A 13,578-nucleotide genomic window follows, 5' to 3' on the forward strand; every position below is an offset into this window, starting at 1 on the left:
ATGGAGAGGAGAAGGGAGTTGAGGGAAATTGGAAGGGGAGGTGAACCATGAGAGACTATGGACTCTGAAAAACAATCTGAGGGTTTTGAAGGGGCAGGGGGTGAGAGGTTGGGGGATCCAGGTGGTGGGTATTGGAGAGGGCACGGATTGCATGGAGCACTGGGTGTGGTGCAAAAATAATGAATACTGTTACGCTGAAAAAATAAAAAATTAAAAAAAAATAATTTAACAAATTAAAAAAAATTAGGGTAGTAGTGAGGGTAAAATGTGTCAATAAGTGTATGTTACAACATAATACATAGTAAGTGCAATGTCAAAACTGCTATTATTATATTACACATGGCTTGTGTAGAATATATATATTCTAATATAGATATATAAAATATGGAACATATATATAATATGGAATATAAAGTATATATTAAGCAGTACATACATTATAGTGTCTATATAGTATGTATTATAAATAATTATATATGTAATTATTATAATAAATACTACCATTACAACATGTGTTATTTAAAAAATATATTATTATATAGTATATATTGTGTATAATATATTTAATAATATGTTATGATATTACACACAAATACTATATAATTGTGTATATTGCTAGTAGAGACACAGTGCATATATTGTTACTATAAAAGCAATCATTATTATCATTATCATCATTATTGCTATAATCCAGTCAATGGGATAGATGCTGAGGTAAGTAGAGAAATAGTGAGAACAACAGAATTTGAGAGCCCAGGAGTTCATTAATGTTGATGTTGTGAATAAAAATAAAGAATATGAAGAGTGTGTGTGTGAGTGTGTGTGTGTGTGTGTGTGTGCACGCATGGGTAATGAATTTGGCTTTAGACACAAAATCATAGAAAGAGTTGATAAGAGATATTATAAGCTAGCTGGTCCAACCCATGCTTCACTGAGCTGCCTGAGGTCATGGGGTCATTGATGGAAGTCTCCTGCCTCCTCTCTTGCAGGTGCTGAATTTGGGTAGAATCCAGCAGACATGATGAGCTGGAGAGGAGGGTATAATCTTGCAGGAGGTCCTTCACTGGAATTTTTGTTGTCCTTCCTTTATTTAGGGTCCAGCCCAAACTTCTCTCCTGCCCATCTTGCCTCTCTCCACTTCCTCTTACCATTTTGACATTTAGAGACCCTGTCCTATACCACCCAGGGGTGCTAATATTTGCCTTTGGAGGGACTCCTGATGGAAGGCTCAGAGAACACTTAAAAATACAACAGGTCAGTTCTTCAAAAATCCAACATAATACAGGAAGGAGCCAGTCTTGTCCCCTAGCCTGTACACGGTGAATCACTGTGTCCTCAGGGTCAATTTCCTTGGAGAAATGCAGGGACAGGCAGATGATGAGCTTCTGAGGAGGTATCTAGGGTGCAGAGCTATTTTCCTGGCCCTAAGGAGTCCCAGGGATTGTTTGATATCTCTACCAAAAGACCCGTAGAGGTCCAAAATGTATTATCTGAATTTCTCCCATCATCTTGGCTTGAAAGATTAAGAGTGTTTTCAGGTAGTTTGTGATTCTAGAGGTGCTATGAAAGATGTCTTTCCAGATACATTTTGGGATGTTGTCAGAATAAATCTAACCACTGCCTTTTCTTCCTTGGTTCATTTTGAGTTCATCGTGAACCTATGATGGTTGAGTGTTTGTCCTTACACCATTTCCACCTTCTTCCCCATGCCTCATTCTTCTTGGGGACCAGGAGGCTTTTGTGTGCTGTATGCAGGCTCCCCTGTGCAGCTCCCTAGCTGTCTCCTGCCCTCCCTGCCTCTCCTCAACACCGATTGTCCTTGGGCCCTCTCTGGAACAGGGTCAGCAAGACACTGTCTGTGCCAGGAGCATGGGCTGAGTGGGAACCTGTTGTGAGGGTGAGAAGCTCGAGGTCTGCTGGTGTCAGGGTAGAGGCTCATTTTGTCCAGTAGCTCTTCTATGGGTGACAACCCCTCACACAGATTTCCCAGATCTAAGTGGAGGAGTAAGATAGAAAGGACAAAAGCCTAGTGAATCTCTTCCATTCAAACTGTTCTTTTCTGTAAGAGGGCAAGCACCAGAAGCTTGCCTAATTTCCAGTTGAGTCTCCCATTGTGGACACCTTTCCAAACTTGGGCATTTATAGAGCATTGGCTCGGAGTGATAGAACCCACTACAGACTGTGCTAAACAGTTAATCAAAAATACAGCTCCACAAAAACGTGAGGAATGCTTTCAGTGTAATGCAGTTGAAAAATATTTTAAAATTTGATTAAAGTTAAAAAACCTGCAACTATACACAACAATGTAATATTGAGCTTTAAAAAAGCCTCAAAACTGTTTGCACCATGACACACTTTTAATAAAATTAATAACAACTAAAATGAAACAACATACTTTTAGAAATACATATGTGTTAAAACTGTATGTAAAATAAAGTAGATGTGAAACCTGTGGTTACAACAATTGTGGAGAGGTAGAGGAATGAATGGGGGGAGGAGCACGTGGGTAGATGTAAATTATGGTCACTATTTTGGGTCTTGTGTTCATGATGTATTCACACATGAATTATATTCTATTATTAAAATAATATAAATTATAATAGTATAAAATGATCAGATCGATGACAAAAATGTTGATTGATCTAGTAAACACACACCTGCCAGATCTTGTTCTAAGCACCCTATAAGTAGTCAATAATACTTAATTCACTCAATTCTCAAAACAACCATAAACAGTAGATATTAGTATTATTTCCATTTCCATGAAGAAACTGAGGCACAGGGAGGTCATGTAACTAGCCCAACCTCACAAAGCTGAGCTGGAATTCTAACTCAGGCCATGCACCTTCAGAGACCTGCACTGAACACCAGTGTTATGGTTAATGTATTTGTATGAGCCTGAGGTGTAAATAAAGGAGAACAAGGTATCTGAAGGAACCAGTTTCTACAAGAAGCAGGTGAAAATGAGATTGGAAGGAGGGATGTCTGGCTTTAGTCTGGGTACAAAGCAGATGGTTTTGTATAGGAGAGTTATTCCGCTGGTTACTGTCTCCACCTTCCCAGACAAAGGATTTGCACTTTACAAAGCCTTTCTGGATTGATTCTGATAGTGGGAGTTTTGGTGACATGGCAGACTAATAGGGGAATCTATTGATTGAGTCTTGGAGCTCCCTCCCTCCCTCAGCAGAGCTGACCACTGGCTAGATGGAGTTAGTGCTTTTCAAGATTTATCATCTATTGAGCAAATACTGACTTTTTGAATGAACTTGTAGTGTTTTCGGCAATAGAATTCAGTATTTGTTTCATAACTTGTCTGGTGACCAAATGCAGTGAGTAGTCTACCATCAGTAGGAGGACACATGATGGAAGCTTCTTCTTTTTTTTAAATTCTTAATGTTAATAATATATTTTAATTCATTATATACAAAATACCATTTCAACATAAAACCAGTATAAAACTTATTGAGATATTTTACATTACATTTTGAACTAAATCTTTCAAATTCAGTGTGTATTATATATTTTTGTGTTATAATGCATCACAATTTCTTTTAATTTTATCGCAGCTTATGGACAAATATAATGGTATACATTTAACATATACAATGTGATGATTTGCTGTAATGATGGGATGGTTGCCAAGGTCAAGATGAGTAACACACCAGTTAACTCTCATTTGTGTGTATGTGGTGAGAATGCTTAAGGTCTACACTCAGCAACTTTCAGATACATAGCACTGTATGGTTAACTGTAGTCCCCATGCTGTGTATTAGGTCTTCAGAATTCATTCTTGTTGTAACAAAAATTTGTACCCTTTGGCCTACAATACCCATTTTTCTCCTTCACATGACCCCTGGCAATCACCATTCTAGTCTCTGTTTCTATGAAATCAGCTTTCTCTCTCTCTTTCATATTCTACATGTAAATGAGATCCTGTAATATTTGTCACTCTCTGTCTGACTTATTTCACTTAGCATAATGCCTTTGAGGTATCCATTCATTGCAAATGGCAGGATTTCCTTCTTTTATATGGCTGAATAATATTACACGCACACACATTTTTAAAATCACATTTTTAATCAATTTCTTTGTTGATGGATACTTAGGTTGTTTTCATGTCCTGGCTGTAGTGGATAATGCTGCAATGAACATGGAGTACAGATATGTCTTCCAGATATTAATTTCATTTCCTTCAGTTATATACCCAGAAGTGGAATTACTGGATCATATGATAGTTCTATTTTTAATTTTGGAGGGTACCTCCAAACTGTTTTCCACAGTGGCTGCACAAATTTCTATTCCCACCAATAATGCATGAGGGTTCCCTTTTCTCCACATGCTCCCTAACACTTGTTATCTCTCATCATTTTGATGAGAGTCATTCTGACAGGTGTGAGGTGATAATTCATCAGGGTTTTAAGCCTCCTTTTCTTTTAAGTCAGAAGTTCTCGTTCTCTGAGAGTGGTCTCCAAAATAGCAGGGTTAGCATTTCTGGGGAATTTTTTAGAAATGCAAATTCTTGGGCTTCTCCTTAGTCCTGCTGAATCTGGAGTTCCAGCGGTGGGGTCCAACTGGTGTGTGCAGGCAATTGTTTACCAACTGGCTCGCTGGAAAAAAAAATAGTTATGTACACATGTTTGTTATAAATTTAACTGGTACATAGACTATGTAGCACATAATTTATGAATAATAAAATATTTAATACTCTTTATTATAACATTCATGTAGGAAATTGATTTTCACAGAATACTTTCATTGGCCTTGGTCAAACTTTGATATCAGAGACAACCTATGGTTGCAATTAATGAATGAGTATATTTCTAACATGAATGTTTGTTGGTATTTTTGTTTACATTACAGGGTAAGATCAAAGCCAAACAAAGGAAGATGTATGTCAGAATGTCATCTCTTTGTCAAGGACATAAGTAACTTCTTTGCTAAGGCAGATAATAGTTTTCAAATACTGGAAGACTATTTCCTCAAAAAAATTTTTTTTACTGTTCACAATGTAATAGCTACAGGTTGACATACATATAAGTTTAATCTGTATTTTCAAAAAGATTTTATTTATTTATTTGTCAGAAAGAGAGAGAGCACAAGCAGGGTGAGTGGGAGAGGGAGAGGGAGAAGCAGGCTCCCCACCAAGCAGGGAGCCCGATGAGAGGCCTGATCCTAGGACCCTGTTTTAAAGATTTTTTAATTTATTTTTTTGACAGAGTGAAAGAGAGAGCACAAGTAGGGGGAGCAGCAGGCAAAGGGTGAAGGAGAAGCAGGTTCCCTGCAGAGCAGGGAGTCTGATGTGGGGGTTTGATCCTAAGACCTTGGGATCATGACCTGAGCCAAAGGCAGACACTTAAATGACTGGGCCACTGAGGTGCCCCTAATCTGTATTTTTAAGCTTTTCTCCATCACTTTCTTAAGTCTAGACAATCAATAAGATAATCCAAGTCCAGACATGTAACATTTGCCTACTGTATGGTATAAGTACTTCTACAATGGACAATTTCAAGCAACATGACACCATGAACAAAGAACTAGGAAATAAGGTACAGCAGCTTTCCACATACCCTGTTTCCTTCCTATAGAGACAATAGACATAGATGTCCTTCAGAGCAGACATAATAGAAACATGTAGAAAATACTTTTCATGTAGTTTTTTTAAGACATAAATTTTAATTATACATTTTCATGATTTATTTTTTTAGTGAGAGCTGTGTTTCACAATTGGCTTGCAATATTCCTGAAAATTTAACCATCGGCTCTCATGAGCTGTTACGAATCATTCCAGTAAACCATCAGGCCCGGCAGTGTTTCAACAAGCCCTCCAGGTAATTGCAATGATCTCAAATTCTTTTCTTTCCTCTTTTTAAGAATTCGTGTATAATTAACATACAGTGTTTCAGGTGTACAATATAGTGATTCAACAATCAGATGCGCTACTTGGTGCTCATTATGATAAGTATACTCTTTTTAAAAAACATTTTTTTTTTATTTGAGAGAGTGAGAGAGAGAAACCAGTGGGAAGGGTAGAGGAGGAGGGAGAGAAAGAATCTCCAGCAGACTCCTTGCTGAGTGAGGAGCCTGACAGGGGACTCAATCCCATGATCTTGAGATCCTGAGATGATGACTTGAGCCAAAATCAAGAGTCAGATGCTTAACTGACTGAGCCATCCAGGCACCCCATGATAAGTGTACCCTTAATCCCCTTGACCTATTTCACCCATCCACCCTCCTCCCCTCTGGCAACCACCAGTTTATTCTCTATTCATAAGAGTCACTTTTTTTTGTTTTTCTCTTTGTTCATTTGTTTTTTTCCCCTTAAGTTTCACATAATGAGTAAAATCATATGGTATTTGTCTTTCTCTGACTTGCTGTTTTCACTTAGTGATGATGCTGAATTTTGAGAACCACTGGCTAAGCCGGTGCCAAGGAAGAGAAAAGCATTTAGCTGTAATTAACCTGGTGCCACCTACTTAGGTCTGGCCAACCAAATGTTGTACTTAAATGTTTAAGCAAGTTCAGATTTTGGAAGGAAGTATGTCTAAAGGAAGAAGAGAGAAATGAGAAAAAGCTTTGAGTTTGAGTCTTTGATTTCTTTCCCCCCAGATTTGACCCAGTTCAGTAAACTATTAATAGATACTCTAATAAACCTTAAGCCAAATAATGGCTCGGTTTATCCTCTTGAACCAAAACAAAATGGCGGCTAATGCAACTGCTCAAATGACATTTCTCCTGGGGTCTTAAATATTGGTTGATTTATTCAATAAATATTTATTAAATGTCTATGATATGCCAAGCGCTGTTTTGGATGTTAGTGATACAGAGGACTGAACAAGATAGACAAGGTCCCGAAGAATTTATATTCTAGGAAGAAGAGAGTAAGCAAACAAACAAAACAAGTAAAAGTCAGATAAGCAAGGTAATTACTGGAACTATCTTACGCTATAGAATAAACAGAAAAAGATTATGTTATAGAGGGTGGTGTGTCAGAAGGTACTATTTTTTGGCTAGACTGGCCATAGAGGGTCTCTTTGAGGAGGTGACAGTTCAGTGAAGAAATAAATGGTGAATTTAGTTTAGTTTGATGTGTCCAAGTCCTTCCTGGAAAGGAGGACAACATGGCTGGAAGAGTGTGAATGAGGAGGGAATGGTAGGAGATGTGTCAAGAGGCAGGCAGGGTCAGATCAGGTAGGGAATTTTAGGCCACAGCAAAAGTTTGGGATTTCATTCTAAGCAATGGGAAGCCTTTGGGAGGCTTAAAGCGGGGGAATGATTGGCCTAATTTCTGCTTTAAAAAGATCTCTGGGTTCTGAGTGGAGGTTGGGCTGTGAGAAGAAGAATGGAAGCAGGGAAATGCATTGGGAGACCATTGGAAGAGTCCAAGGACCAAATAACATGACCTGGAATGGAAGTAGCCAGCTTTGGGGGACATTACAGGGGACAAGCAGATTGGACTGACTGAGGGGTTGTACCAAACTCTTTATAAGAACAAAATGAACCATTAACCTTATAATCTTTAAGCAAAGTGGACTAAAATTGTTTGTGTTGATGCCTGCTAATCTCTTACCCACTTTGGTTGATCCATCAGTTTCTATCTTCTTTACAGAATCGTGGGCATGGTGTCTTAAAAAGGTGGTATCCTCTTAACTGGGTGGGTGACTGAGGAGGCATCAGTCAGGAGATGCTCCGTGGAGACAAAGTATAATCCCAAGTCTATACCTATGAGCTTAGGTCAATAAGGGCCAAGCAGAAATTAAGAAGGGACACCACCACAACAACTCCTTGTGCCTATGTGCAGGTGGGAGCAGTTTTACCAGTGTGCCTTTGTAGTGTCCCCAACCTACTTGAATTGGGTGGATGAGTGCCCTGCGTAGGTCTAGGGAACTTCACCTTTCCCATGCAAAGTGGTTGGGTTTGTGTGTGCATTTTGCCAGCGGAGGGCTTGGAGGGTAACTCCCAAAGGGCTCTGTCCTGCAGGTTGCTTAACCTGTGGTTGACTGCTAAATGTCCTTTGATATATGTGGAATAGGAGCTGTCACTGGGAGATTCACAGGGATTCTCAGTCTGATGCTTAGGTCATTACTATGGTGAGCATTCTGTAAATTGTTCAGCATATAATTTGTATTCACTGATTTAAGAAAACCATGAACACTGTAATACCTCATTTATCCAGAATTCTCTGAGAATATGACATTTCATATAAATGCATTTTTTCATGTATACCTTTAAATGTCAAGGCAACTTTTATGTCATGAACATTTTGAGCATTTTGGAGGGAAGGCTTTCTAAAGCAGGCGAGTCTCTTAAGCAGGGTTTTACATGATTTAACTTTCCTTGATGACTCATATTCACCCATTGTGCCAATCTGTCACTCCTTTGTACTCTACTGCAGTGATGCAGCGACTCCAAGCCCAATGAAGCTGCTATTGTGTGAATTCCTTCACTCCCTTGCTTTCTTTGTGGAGAACTAAACCCTCTGCTGAGGGTTTTATGTCATTAACACCTGCTAATGAAGCCAGAGCAAGCAAACAAGGACCACCCCTTCCTGTTTCTTGCTTGCATATTGGTGTTTTTTAAAAAAATTTTTAAATTTTTAAATTAACATATAATTATAGCCCCAGGGGTACAGGTCTGTGAATCGCCAGGTTTACATATTTCACAGCACTCACGCATATTGGTGCTTTTAAGAAGATAGTTTTTATTTGGGAAGTTTTGTCTGAATTATCTAGTCTGCTGTTACTGAAAACAGAAATCTCCAGAAGCCATGCCTATGTTTTCAGAGCCATGCCACACATTTTCTATATGTGACCACATTTGTGTATCATTAATTAATTAATTAGTTAATTAATACAAAAATATTTTTATCATTGGTCCTGGTTCATGTAAACTGAAGAGTAAAGAGGAGTCCTCAGGATGATAAAACAAAATGCCTCCAGGTCCTCCAAGCAGAAGCTAGCCAAAGGAAGAAATTTATCTGGAGGAGACCAGGAACCTCCAGTATATAAAATAACATCAGTGAGACCTCTGTCCCAATGCAGGGGCCATGGCACTCTCTCTCAGCCATGAGTCAGGCAGCCATGAATGGATGTGGATGGGGAGTTTTGGGGGCAAATAGTCACAGCTGCAATGCATACAAATTTTTTAAGAACTGGTTTATGCACTAAAGAGATCCTGGCTTGTAGGGGAGGTTACATCATAGAATCTTTTAGAGATCTCACTATCCTGCTATGATGTGCAAGAGCTGCCTTGTTCTAGGAATTTGTGGTGGGAAGCATTAGACAGAGTCATTTACATGAAGACATAAGTGGTGTCTTTCTTACAGTCCCTGGACTTTGGCAAACAGAGGGTTCTTCCACTACACTGATGGATGTCCTTATCTTTAGCAACAGTTAATCCTCTATCAGTAAAATTGCTGTAGCACAGAGACAAGTTTCTTCTTACAGGCCAGATACTGGAAGTGTAGGTGGGAAGGTTCAGGGCTGCTTTTTGAACCAAAACAGAAGAGAGATGAGCCAGAAATGTGTCTACATTTTGCCTGCTGTTTTGTTCCCTTTTGTTGGGGAAATATATGATTATTTTGTAACTATTAATACTCAGATGCAGGTAGTTTTTTTTTTCTGTTTTTAAAGAGAATGGTCAAAGATTGTCACAGTCTGTGTCACATCAAACTCAAACAGCTTCAGCCCCTTCCTCTGTATTTCTGTGATAATTGGCTCCATGAGCTACAAACAAACCATATGAGGGTTGAACAGGATGAGGCCATCTGGGCTTGGGCAAAGTGTGCTTTCCTGGACAAGGGAAGGAACAGGGCTACCTGGGGGCTGTTGGCTGTTACTTGAAGAGAAATCCTTGGTCTAACGACTTTCCTTTGTTCCTTGTTTCTTCACCTAGACCCAAGGGACAGACACTCTGCTTGTCCTGCAGGGAAGCTGTTGGCAAAGTCTTTGTGTCCTGTAGATGGTCAAATTGAGCCTTCTTGGTCATTACTGAGAAAGGTTTGTGGAACGCTTCTAGGGTAATATCTATGCTTGGGTTGGGGTGATGATGCATAAAATCTATGGGGCCATCCCTCAAGGGGCTTAGAGTTTGGTTAGACAAACAAGAAGAATTAAATAAGACAAAATCAAAACAGAACAACAAAACAACCAAACAAAATAAAAACCCCCCAAACAACCACCAGTTCACCATTTCTTCCCCTCTCACCCTGCCGTGTAAGCATATTCATTCAATTGCTGATCTGTTTTCTTTTACATGAGTATTTGTTTCTTTGTTGGGGGAGGGGCTTGTGTATTTCTTGACCTGGAGATTATTAGCACTTTATGCCCAATGATCTGATCTTTCTCTTTTCTAGGTGTAGGGAGTGCTGTCCATAAATCACAACCATCCAGCTTTACAAAGAGCTTTCTGAACACTGCATTTCATTTGTGGAAGGAAAAAATGCCTGCATTTAACTTCTGGCTCCTAATCTTCCGTTGACAGAAACCAGGAAACTGCTCAATTTCATATGTTTACTTCAAAATATCCTATCTCAGCCAAGTGTCTGGCTGCTCCATTCTATAAATGCAAGGCGCCACCATCATGCCTTGTATTTCTTTCCTTTCTCCCTATGTTGGCTGATGCTTGTGTCCAAAAGGCAGGCTTTCAGCAAATTGCATTCTGATTGACTGACCTGGATTTCTGCTGGGGAGCTGAATGCAAAAGCCAAATTCGACCAAAACTTGCTTTGCTGGGTTTTTAAAATCTCTTTCAGAAACTGCCTCAGATATATTTTATGACAGGGATGAAGAATATTATTTAAAGACAATGGTACAAGCCAGAGTCACAATAAAGAGGATTTGAGAGTTGGATGAAATATCAGGTTATCTGCTTGAAGTTTTTAGCTATTCAAGAAGACTCATGGTCTTTTTTTTACAGCATGTGTTGAGACCGGGTTTCCAAGTTCATAAAACCACAGACCTCTGAGAGATTGGAGTTTGTGTTTTTACTGTTTGCCTTGATACTTGTTTTGAGCTTGAATCTCAGAGTGATTTTAACCCATCTAAGCAAGGAGCCTGGTATCCTGGAAAGGAGCAAAGTGAGGTGTGGATTGCATAATGATACTTGGTGGTGTTGGGGCAAAATCCAGGGATTCATAGCCTCCTGACTGTTCACAGGGACCCTGGTCAAGGCCATCACCATTTCAGCTGACCTAGCTGACTGCAGTGGATTTCAGATGATTTCTTGGACTCTAGCCATTTCCTCTTCCAGTCTAACCACACTGTTTTCCCAAAGCCCCAGGATTATCATGGTGCTTTCCCCAATCTAAACACTTTAATGGCTCCCTTTTATTTTTCTAGTAAATTTTTTTCTTTTTTAAAAAGCATATGCATTGTTACTAACTGAAGTCCATAGTTTACTCAGGTTTTCCTAGGTTTTTTTTTTCATTTAAAAAAAATTTAAATTCAAATAGCCAAAATATAGTAGTGCATCACTGGTTTTTGGTGTAGTGTTCAATGATTCATTAGTTGGCTATAACAACCAATGCTCTTCACATCACATGCCCTCCTTAATGTCCATCACCCAGTTACCCCATCCCCCCACAGTTTATTTCCCAGAGTCAAGAGTCTCTTATGGTTTGTCTCCCTCTCTGATTTCTTCCCATTCAGTTTTCCCTCCCTTTCTCTATTGACCTCTGCACTATGCCTTATGTTCCACACATGAGTGAAACCATGTGATAATTGCCTTTCTCTGATTGACTTATTTCACTTAGCATAATACCCTCCAGGTCAATCCATGTTGATGTAAATGGTAGGTATTCATCCTTTCTGCTGGCTGATTAATATTTTATTGTATATATGAACCACATCTTTATCCATTTATCTGTTGAAGGGCATCTTGTCTCCTTCCACAGTTTGGCTATTGTGGACATTGCTGCTATGAACATTGGGGTGCAAGTGCACCTTCTTTTCACTACATCTGTATCTTTGGGGTAAATACCCAGTAGTGCAATTGCTGGGTGATAGGGTAGCTCTATTTTTAACATCCTGAGGAACTGCCGCAACTTCTTTTAAGACACATCTCTAAAGGCAAGGGAAACAAATGCAAATATGAACTAATGGTACTCCATCAAGATAAAAAGCTTCTTAACTGCAAGGGATACAGTCAACAAAACTAAAAGGCAACCTATGGAATGGGAGAAGATATTTGCGGATACAGTCAACAAAACTAAAAGGCAACCTATGGAATGGGAGAGGATATTTGCAAATGACATAACAGATAAAGGTCTGGTATCCAAGATCTATAAAGAACTTAACAAATCAACACCCAAAAAACAAATAATCTAGTCAAGAAATGGGCAGAGGACAGGAATAGACACTTCTCCAAATGGAGAATGGCCAACAGACACATGAAAAAATGCTCCATATCACTTGTCATCAGGGAAATACAAATCAAAACCACAACAAGATACCACCTTACACCAGTTAGAATGGCTAAAATTAACAAGACAGATTTTCTTAGTTTTAATCTAATGTCCTTTTTCTATTCGAGGATCCCACATCATTTACATTTAGTTCTCATGTCTCCTTAGGCTTCTCTTAACTGTGTAGTTTGTCAGGCTTTCCTTGTTTTTGATGATCTTGACAGTTTTGAGAAGTCCTGATAAGGTGTTGGATACCCCTCCATTGGGATATGTCTGATTGTTCTCCCTCAGAATTAGCCTGGGGTGATATGTTCTTGGGAGAAAGACCGCAGAGATAAAGTGCCATTTTTTTTTTTCACATCATCTTAAGGGTGCATACTATCAAAATTGCCTGTCACTCTTGATGTGAACCTTGATCACCTGACTGATGTAGTGTTTGTCAGGTCTCTCCACAGTGAAGGTCCTCTTTTCCCTCTTTAGAAGGAAGTCACTGTGTGTAGCCCTCACTCAAGGAGGGTGCAATTAAGCTCCATTTCCTTGAGGGCAGAGTATCTACAAAGATTATTCAGAATTCTTCTGCACAGAGATTTGTCTATTCTACTTTTATTTTCATTTATGCAATCATTTATTTATATCAGTATGGACTTTATTTTTTTATACTTTTGGCTATAATCCAATGCTAATTTATTTTTTCTTCAAATTATTTTAGCTTTGACCGTCACAAGTTGTTTCAGTTGGCTCCTGTGTCCCTTTCACAGATGCTTATCATTGTGGGGATTTTTTAAAAAGCATTTTCTTACTTTCTTATGGTACAAAGATACTCCAGGTTTATCTTATACTGTTTTATAACCCAGTCCTAGAATCAGCCATTTTTTCAAGGAGCCCTGGTTTCCTTTTTGATTCCAAAGCTACTTAGATAAGAATCTTTTCCCTCCACTCCGTATAGTGAGGTTGCTTCATATATTTGTGGCAGTTAAATTGTTATATCACATTCTGTACTCCATCTTGGTATCTCTTGACATCCTAAATAATTTTTAAAAATTTGTATACATTAAAAAAAAATTTGTATACATTAAAGTTTATCTCTGTGCTGTGAGTGTTATGGGTTTTGGCAAATACATAGTGTCACATATTCACCACGAAAGCATTGTGGTTGTCTGAGTAATGATCCATTGAAG

Source organism: Enhydra lutris, unplaced genomic scaffold (genome assembly GCF_002288905.1).
Source record: "Enhydra lutris kenyoni isolate GAN:26980312 unplaced genomic scaffold, ASM228890v2 scaffoldscaffold6, whole genome shotgun sequence".
In the NCBI taxonomy this organism is placed as follows: domain Eukaryota; kingdom Metazoa; phylum Chordata; class Mammalia; order Carnivora; family Mustelidae; genus Enhydra; species Enhydra lutris.